Below are 9943 nucleotides of genomic sequence, written 5' to 3' on the forward strand. Positions count from 1 at the left end.
AGGCACTCAATATTATTTAATGCTTCTTCAGTTATCACATTTTCTCTGGAATATAACTCAGAGTAGTGCTGCACCCAGCGTGCCATCTGTGTTGGACCTAAGGCCTGCTTGATGCCATCATACATCCCCTTGATGTTGCCTGTGTCAGCTGCTATCTGGATCCGAGAGCAAAGCTGCAGCCAATAATCATCAGCACATCTCCTGGCAGTCTGTTGGACTTTGCTATGAGCAGCTCGCAGAACCTGTTGGTTGCGCTCACTGGAACAGGCTTTATATGTAATTAGAGCTCTCCTTTTTTCCTAGATGGCTGGCATCAACTCCTCCGAAGGGGCTTCAAACCAATCGGCTGTCTTTCTGATCTCTTTACCAAATACTGACAGGCGGTGTTATAAACAGCATTCTTGAAATATTCCCATCATTCAGATGCATTTACTTCAGCCGGGCCTGGGAGAGTTTCCTTGAGTGCTTGTGCAAATTCCTCCAGTTTGCCCTGATTGCGGGTCTGCGCCACCAGGAGCCTGGTGGCGCAGCAGACTAATAGCCTGTTATTAACATTCAGCTGCCTGCAATTACTGCAAGTTCGAATCTCCCCAGGCTCAAGGTTGACTCAGCCTTCCATCCTTTCAAAGGTAGATAAAATGAGGACCCAGTTTGTGGGGGCAATGAGCTGACTTTGTATAAATATACAAAAGGATGAAGGCTATTGCTTAACGCATTGTAAGCCGCCCTGAGTCTCTGGAGAAGGGCGGCATATAAATCAAATTAAAAAAAAAATTCATGGTCTTCCTTCCTTCTTCGAGTGATGCAATCTCTTTGTTTGCAGTTTTATTCTGCTGCACACCAAGGAGTGGTTTGTATCACAATCAGCACCCTGATAGCGGTGTGTGATTGTAATATTGGGGAGGTTGACTGCCTGGTAAGAATCAAGTCGAGTTGGTGCCAATGCTTCGATCATGGATGTCTCCAAGAGACTCTGTGTTGAGACTTTGTTTTAAAGAATGTATTGCTAACGCAAAAACCATAGTAGCAGCAAAACTCCAGCAGCCATTTTCGTTCATCTTCCCAACGCCGAACTGACCTAAACAAGTGGGCCAAGAACTATAATCAGCTCCAACTCTGGCATTAAAATCACCAAGGATAAACAGTGGCTCTTTCTCAGGGATTTTCTTGATAGTAGCACCCAGATCATCGTAGAATTTGTCTTTGGATTCTACTGAAGATCATAATGTCAGTGCATATGCGCTACTAAGAGTAACCAGCCCTAATAATGGAATGGAATGTGCTGAAATGAGCAAATTGACATTTGAAATTAGAGAACAAGAAGATAAACAATAGTACAAGATATGGGATTTATTTTATCAATGGCTAGATAAAAAAATAGGGTAATGAAAATAGAGACTTTTATAACGTAAGAACTGAAGAATGAGGTGAAATATAACATATAGATGTATGATCATTGGATAGATTCAAAAGGTTGAAATGAATGTTATAAATAAAAATTAACTCAAATCTTAGAATATTTTGAATGATAATGTGGGAAGAAATAGTCATATCTAAATAAATGATTAATAAGGATAACAATATATAGATTGATGATATGAGAATCTAGGTAAATTAAAAACCGTAAACTATGAATTTGATGAATGATGCACAAAAGATTTGTAACCAACCGACACACTGTTTGCAATTGTTATTGAAGATGGTTTTATGTTTATCTGTTTAAAAAAAAATTCAAAAAAAAAAAAAAAAAGAGTAACCAGCCCTGCTGATGAGTGGAGCTGCAAGGACAGAATTCTTTCAGTTCCTGTGGCAGGTGGAATAATGGATCCTAGTAGGGTGTTTCTGACCGCAAAGCCAACCCCATATCCCCTAGACTCGTTTGATGGTTTTCCCTGCCAGAAGAACGAGAAGTTTTTCTCCTTAGTGGATCCCGAGTCTAACAGTCTTGTCTCTTGAAGAGCAATGATGTTTATCTGCAGTCTGCTCAACTCCATGTCAATGGCAGCTGTCTTACGTACGTCATCTATCTCTTGTAAATCATCAGAAAGACCGGACGGTCATTGTCCGACCATTCCAGGTGCCCAACTTTAGGGCTAAAGTTTTCTTACGTTTGTTGCATGGTGCAAAGTTATCGATCTGCTTGTTGGCTTTGACCCTAAACCCCACGCACCCAGTGAGGCTAACAGATCGTGACGGGGAAGCACCTTACTGGCTGGGGGCTGCCCAGCTTAAGGCGGGCAGTAGCTGCCCAATGAGGCACAATGACCTCTCCCACTGACGAAAGTGGCCCCTGGCGTCACACTCTATGCCAATCAAGCAAAGACTTATAACTGGTAACTGCCACTTCCTGTGTTGTTTCAATGCTGTATACAAAGCTGGAGTGTCCTCTCCAGAGCACGAGGCCTGGGTAGATTAATATGGAGGATAGACCGGTACCCAAGCAGCAGATTCCTCCCCCCTCTCCACATTGCTGAAATAACCCAATGGAATGACAAAGCCGATACGATTAGTTCCAGCTGCGTCACAGGAGTTACCAGAACGTGATTGTACACAGTCACGAACTGCTTCTGGGACTCCTGCTCCAGATTTTGCCTCGAGTTTTTAACACGGTTAAAAGAATCAACATAAATTATAAGGTCCAGCAAACGCGTTAAATTAGACATAAGGTATAACATGTGTGAATACCAACCAGTGATGAAACTTTACGCCTACGGAAGGCACAGATTGACATACAATTGTTTCTGCACACACAAGGGAGGCTTTACTGAATTAATGGCAACAGCTTCCAAAAAGATGTTGAGAAAGAGTGCAGAAAGAGCAACAAAGATGATTAGGAGACCGGAGGCTAAAATATATGAAGAAAGGTTGCAGGAGTTAGGAATGGCAAGTCTAGTGAAAAGAAGGAGTAGGGCGTGACAGTGGTGAAATCCATTTTGTTTTGTTTTTTTACTACTGGTTCTGTGGGTGTGGCTTGGTGGGCATGGCTGGGGAAGGATACTGCAAAATCTCCATTCCCACCCCACTCTGGGGCCAGCCAGAGGTGGCATTTGCTGGTTCTCCAAACTATTCAAAATTTCTGCTACCGGTTCTCCAGAACCTGCTGCATTTCACCCCTGGGGGTGGGGTGGGGGGGTGACATGATAGCAGTTTTCCAATATTTGATGGGCTGCCACAAAGAAGAGGGGGTCAATTTATTCTCCAAAATACCTGCAGGCAGAACAAGAAGCAATGAATGGGAACTAATCAAGGAGAGAGGCAACCTGGAACTCAGGAGGAATTTCCTGACAGTGAGAACAATTAACCTGTGGAACGACTTGCCTCCAGAAGTTGTGGGTGTGCCATCACTGGAAGTTTTTAAGAGACAAGATAGCCATTTGTCTGGAATAGTATAAGGTCTCTTGCTTGAGCAGCAGGCTAGACTAGAAGACCTCCAAGGCCCCTCCCAACTCTGTTATTCTGGAATAACCTTAGGAAGCATTTAAGATTCCACCTCATTGAAGGCAGTGTGAAATGCCTAAAAGGCAACGTCCATCTTTCAAAATCTTGCCAAGAGATCTCACTGAGTTTGCTGTGTGCTCTGCGGTGAAGGAGTTGTGAAAGGGAGTGTGGTGCTACTCCTCTTTTCCTACACCTGTCCTCCTTGAGAAGATGAATTGCAATCTGAAGCGATATACCTGTGGCTCATTCTTGGCTGTTCTGAATTGACGTCTGGAGCAACCGGTTTGGGGACAGTGGTTTTCTGACAGTGAGAACAATCAACCCGTGGAACAGAAGTTGCCTTCAGAAGTTGTGGAAGCCTCATCACTGGAGGCTTTCAAGAAGAGATTGGACTTCCGTTTGTCAGAAATGGTGTAGGGTGGGGGATAGACTTGATGACCTACAAGATCCCCTCCAACTCTGTTAATCTATTAAATCTGTTAAATCTGTAGTGATATGACCTACAGTACTTACAAGGACAGAAAGAATCAAGAGCTGACTTGGTTACTACTGATATGCACTTTGCGTTGGCCCAAAACAAACCTGAAAATCTCAAGATTGTTTTATCTGGGCTGAGCCCAGGGAGCCATGCCAATGTAATGTAGACTTAAAGGAAAAGGGCACTCGCTCCGGAGATGTTACTGCAAATACCTCCGCCAGCCCAAAGACAGGGAAGGAGGGAGGGAGAGACGGAAGGGTTAGGGGATCAACCTGTTCTCCAGAGCAGGAGTCACCAAGCTTTCGGGCCTCAGGGACCACTAAATTCATAATTTTAAATCCCACGGACCACGAATATGATCTGCCTAATGACTGGCTGGGTGGGCATGGCTAGGTGGTCATGTGACTGGGTGGGCGTGGCCAACTCAATGTCACTCACGTCGAGGAGCGCCTCGCCAGCCTCTACTCACCCCTCCCCTCCCAACCACTCCTCTCCTGCCCACCTGGGCTCCTTAGGGCCTCAACAGGAAGCAGTTGTTGGAGCTAAGCAGCCACCATGAGAAAGAGTTGGCAAGCAGTTCAAATTGGATCTGACCGAGAAATAGGTTCAGCAGAAGCACCTCACTGAGGACTAGGAGCATAGGCTTTCCAAGCAGAGGGAAGACCTGCAGGAATGCAAGGCCAGGTACCGGCGCCTGGAGGCTCAGCAGGCTGAGATGGTCAGCCAGTTCCAGGCCATGGAACGAGGCCCTCCAGCTCTTCCCCACCAGTGGCCCTTCCCTCCAGCCTTCGCCCAAACCCCTCACCAGGAGGTTGAAGCAGAGCCCAAGTCAGAATATCTGTCTCCCTCCAACCCACACAAAAAGACCCCAAAGGGGGAGACTCTCTGCAGCAACACAAACGTTCATGGCATGTATCCGTCCCAGGGACCGTAGTTTTGAGAACCCCTGATTTATTTTTTTATTTTATTTTTTTTTGAAAAAACTTTATTGAGATTTTTTAAGAAAAAAAAACATAAATGTACTGACATTTTCAATTAATATCGGATGTGCAGTGTTTTAACTATATACAAAAATAATACTTGGTGATATTTCAAATCACTTTTTACCGTTATTTAACACACCTTTTGGTCTTTCTTTCATTTTATCATACATCCACTTATACCACCTTTCCCACACAATATAATAATCTGACTTCTCATCATCGTTTAATTCATGAGTTAATTTAGTCATCTCTGCACACTCCAATATTTTCCTAATTGTAAGCTCTTCTGGTGGTTGGGTTTTCTCTTTCCAATACTGTGCGTATGTCAATCTGGAGGCTGTAATTATATGAATCATTAAATGAATCTTTTCCTTTCCATATGGCTTTTTTACTATTCCCAGGAGAAATATCTCTGGTGTTAATTTAATATCTTCGCCAATTATTTCATATAACCATCTCCTGATCTTATTCCAATATCCTTTCGCTTCCGGGCATGTTCACCACATGTGAAAGAAGGTGCCTTGACCGTGGCCACATTTCCAACAGTTGGGATGTACATTAGGGTATATCTTTGCTAGTCTGGCCGGGGCTAAATACCATCTATGGAGCATTTTGTAATGGTTTTCCTTGTATGTCGCCGCTCTAGTCAATTTAAGGTTCCTATTCCATGCCTCCTCCCATTCCGCAAAATTTATATCACGCCCAATATTTTTCTCCCATGCATTTATTTGATTCTTTGTGATATCTTCAGAAGATATCACAGAGAACCCCTGATTTAGTGCAATATAAAAAATGCAAATAATTTTTCTGCGGACCACCCAAATTTTCTCGCGGACCACCAGTTGGTGACCGCTGCTCCAGAGCACCTGAAGGCAAGGCAAGAAATAACCGATGGAACCCAATCAAGGAGAGAAGCAACCTGGAATTAAGGAGAAACTTCCTAACAGTGAGAACAATGAACCAATGGAAGCCTTTGGCTTCAGAAGCTCTGGGTGTTTCATCACTGGAGGCTTTTAAGAAGAGATTGGACAGCCACTTGTCTGGAATGGAATAAGGGAGTTGGGCTAGAAGACCTCCAAGGCCCCTTCCAACTCTGTTATTCTGACTTCAGTGTCTCCTCTCCCCCCCCCCCACCCACCCCAAAGCTCCAGTTTCCAGACTCCACTACCCAGGTGCTACACAAGGCAACCTTTCTCTCCAAACTGACACCCACCATCGGCCACTTCAATTAATGTAAATGAAACAGGCTCTGATAGATGACCACTGGATAACTTTCTATTCACTCTATTCTAATAAGCAATGCATCCGGTTGGAAAAAGAACAAACTCAGCCAAAATCCTTTTGGTTCCTCTAGGAGGCCTCTAAGTTGTCAGAAGAAAGGAACATTCTAATGACATACATCTTAAAGGTTGGTTAGGTCAAGGGGATCCACATGAGTTAAAAGTTGTCTATCGTCAGAAGATGATTTGAGTCTATGCTTCAGTAATCTACAAAAAGAATTATAACTGTTTTGCAAAGAAACTCAGTAATTAGGAAATGTCAATTAAAAATGACAAATGTATATGACCATATGAATTGCTGAGTTAACAGAATCCTTTGTCTAGAAGGGTGTAAAACCATTGTACCTAATATCTGTCTTTGTTCAACGCTTCATGTACAGAGCTTTGAACCTATTGCGCAATATATAAAATCTGTCTCTGATTAATCCAAAAGTTGTGTTTGTCTTATTAAATCCACAACACAATCACTTCAGACCCCTCAACCTTCCAACGGGAGCGGTCTTGGTGATCTCTGGGGACCCCTTTCTGCTTCCCTTGCCGGCTCTGAAACTGACGTTTCTGCCAGCGATCGAACCCGAGTGCGGAATTGACCCTTCCCTGCGTTCACACGGGACCTGGAGCCTGAAAGAAACCCGGCCGGGGTCGACCCCACCGCGAGAGCCCGAATCGGGGGAAGAGAAACGAAGCTCACCCGGGGATGGCGATGGCCCCCATCCAGCTCGCGGCCGCCTCTGCTCCGGCGGGTTGGGGGAACGCAGGACGGGGGTCTCTTTCCTCCCACAACACGAAACAGGGTGGATGCCCCCCCCCCACGAGAAGGACACCCAGCGTTCGCTCCAGTCCCCCTCCCCATCATCCCCAGCCATCTCTCCAGGAAGGGGGCGATGGGAGTTGGAATTCTACACGGGGTGCCGAGCTGCCACTATCTCCTTTTCTCCGGTTGGCATTCCTGCTACTCCTGCGCAACTAAGAATGAGTGGGGGGCGGGGGGGCGGGATGGTCCGCTTTCCATCGCCCGGAGAGAGATTCTCCTGGGCCTTTCGGACCCCCGGCCTCTGCGCCCCACGTAGCGCCCGAAATTTCCCAGGTGTAAAAAGGGGTCCGGCGGATCCAGCAGAGGCGCGAAGGCAGAGAGAAGAAGAGAGGAGCAGAGGGAAGAAGAGAAAAAAGAGAGAGAGAAAAGAGAAGAAGAGAGGAGCAGAAAGAAGAAGCAGAGAGAAGAAGAGAAAAAGAAAGAGAAAAAGGAAAGCAGAGGGAAGAAGAGAGAAGCAGAGAGGAGAAGAAGGAAGAAGAGAAAAAGAGAGAGAGAAAAGAGAAGAAGAGAGAAGAAGAGAGGAGCAGAGAGAAGAAGAGAGAAGCAGAGAAAAAGAGAGGGAAAAAGAAAAGCAGAGGGAGGAAGAGAAAAGGGAGAAGCAGTGAGAAGAAGAAAGAAAGAGAGAAAATGAAAAGCAGAGAGAAGAAGAGAAAAAGAGAAAAAGAAAAGCAGAGGGAAGAAGAGAGAAGGGAGAAGAGAGAAGACAAAAGGAGAGGGAGAAAGAGAAAGAAAAGCAGAGGGAGGAGAGAAGAGAGAAGAGAAAAAGAGAGGGAGAAAGAGAAAGAAAAGCAGAGGGAGGAAGAGAGAAGCAGAGAGGAGAAGAAGGAAGAAGAGAAAAAGAGAGAGAGAAAAGAGAAAAAGAGAGGAGCAGAAAGAAGAAGAGAGAAGAAGAGAAAAAGAGAGAGAAAAAGAAAAGCAGAGGGAGGAAAAGAGAAGCAGAAGAGGAGAAGAAGGAAGAAGAGAAAAAAGAGAAGAAGAGAGAAGAAGAGAGAAGAAGAGAGACGAGAAGAATTCGGGCCCGAGGGGCCGGACGGATGTCCTCCAGGGTCCCCAAGGGCTACCCGCCCGCCTTCTCAATCTCAAAGACAGACCTGCCGCCGTTGCTCTCGCCGCTGCTGGGACCGGCCCTTGTCGGCTCCGTTGGGGAAGGTACACGGGTATTCTCGGGAGGTGGGGGGGGGGGGTGGAGCTCAGCGGGGGAGGGGTTGTGGTGGCCAGCCTCTGAGCATGGGCAGAGCGCCTCTGAGCTTCGCAAGGAGAGGGGCGCCTTCTGCACCTAAAGGACTCTGCAGGAAAGGGATCCGGAGACGCGGCGCCTCTGAGAGCGTGCAGAGGGCGAAAAGAGGGGGTCCCTTGAGTGGTGGTGGGGGATCTTAAAAGGCAGAAGTTCTCCGCTTCGATGTTTTCAGCACCAGTTCTAAGGCTGGATTCTCATCCTCCGTTTGTCCTCCTTTACCTTCAATCTTAACCCCCGCCTTTCACTGCGTTGTTCCGCCGTTTGTTTCACCAAAGCTTGCAGATCCTGTGCCTGTTTGGGTCTAAATCAGGGGTCGGCAGCCTTAAACACTCATTTCTTTCCCCATTTTCATTTTATTGGATTTCTATACCGCCCTACTCCCGAAGGACTCAGGACGGTGAACAGGCACAGGATAAAACACATAGAATGCAAAAATCTAAGAGCAGAAGTAAAATCGAATTTAAATCAACTTAGCCCAAGACAAATTTTAAATCCCAGGTTAAGAACAAATTAAAATTTGCATTAAAAAAGAGAATGGGAGAGGTTAGGCCAGACCAGCCTGGTGAAATAAAAAGGTCTTGAGAGCGCGGCGGAAGGTGCGTAGATCCGGGATCCTCCGTATCTCCAGGAGTAGGTGCTCCTGGAGATACGGAGATAGTAGGTGCTCCCACAGAGAAGGCTCTCCCCCTGGGGGCCGCCAGAGCCACTTGGACCCAGTTTCCTACAGAAAACAAAAACCACACACACAGTGGGAGCCACAAAACCTGGGTGGGCATGGCCAACTCGATGTCACTCACTCACTCCCACCCAGTCACTCCCACCCAGTCACCCAGTCCCATCCAGCCAGGCAACCATTCTCTGTGTCTCTCTCCCCCACTCCCCCGCTTTCTGTATCTGTCCCTCTCCCTCTCTTCCCCTCTCACCTTCTCTCTCTCTCTCTCCCCCCTCCCTCCCTTTGGGCAATCCTCCTCCTCCTCCCCCCTCCTCTCATAACTCCCTGGCTGGGAGCAAAGCATAGCAAAGGCACATGCAGGGGGGGGGAACGGCTGCTCGCTTAAGGAGGGTCTTAACAGGACGCGGCTTCTCTCCTGCACTAATGCTCCAGTCATCGCCTGGCCGTGCGCGGAGGGAGCGTCTTTCCTGAGGGAGGAACTTGAACTCTGTTGAGGCCATTGAAAAGTTCACGCGGAGGTGTAACAGTTGCATATTAGGAAGTCATGGGGATTGGCAAAGCAATGTGTTCCTCTCTCTCTTATCCAATATAAATAGTAATTACTTTGGGGATTTGTGTTGCCATTTGGAAGTGAGCAGTTTCCATTCCTGTCCCATCACTGGTTGGCCCCGCCCCTCTCATTTCATTTTTTGGACTCCATCCCGAAGCGGCACAAAGCGAAGGCTGCCTTGGGTGCAAATGTGGCGCGAAGGCAGGTACAGGGCAGCTTCGTTCCTGCACTCTCCGGCGACCTTCCTCCTCCTCCTCCTCCTCCTCCTCCTCTTCCTCCTCCTCCTCCTCCTCCTCCTCCTCCTCCTCCTCCTCCTCCTCTCGTAACCCCCTGGCCAGCTGTGGCTGAGTGTGGAGCACATGCACGCACGGGGAGACCTTCCTTAAGCAAGCTGCTGCCCGCCCTGCACCCACCTTTCCTGAGCTTTCCTGAGGAGGGTGTCCCTGTGCGTATGCACGCTCCCAGCTCAGCCACAGCCGGCCAGGGGAGG

General features: G+C 47.1%; 1 protein-coding gene across 2 annotated transcripts in view; it reads right to left on the bottom strand.

Moving 5' to 3' along the window:
• The window catches only part of LOC117660300 (ceramide synthase 2-like), a 31909-nt gene extending 22954 nt beyond the window's left edge, over positions 1 to 8955 (bottom strand). Inside the window, exon 1 of one of the 2 annotated variants that reach the window (XM_060687116.2) lies at positions 8085 to 8955. The gene's annotated coding sequence lies outside the window, so the exon portion shown is untranslated. The remainder of the gene's footprint in view (positions 1 to 8084) is intronic. The other variant, XM_060687115.2, reaches the window with a different exon arrangement.
• Positions 8956 to 9943: the final 988 nt, after the last annotated feature.

This window comes from Pantherophis guttatus, chromosome 1 (genome assembly GCF_059756535.1).
Source record: "Pantherophis guttatus breed Tessera chromosome 1, ASM5975653v1, whole genome shotgun sequence".
NCBI lineage: Eukaryota > Metazoa > Chordata > Lepidosauria > Squamata > Colubridae > Pantherophis > Pantherophis guttatus.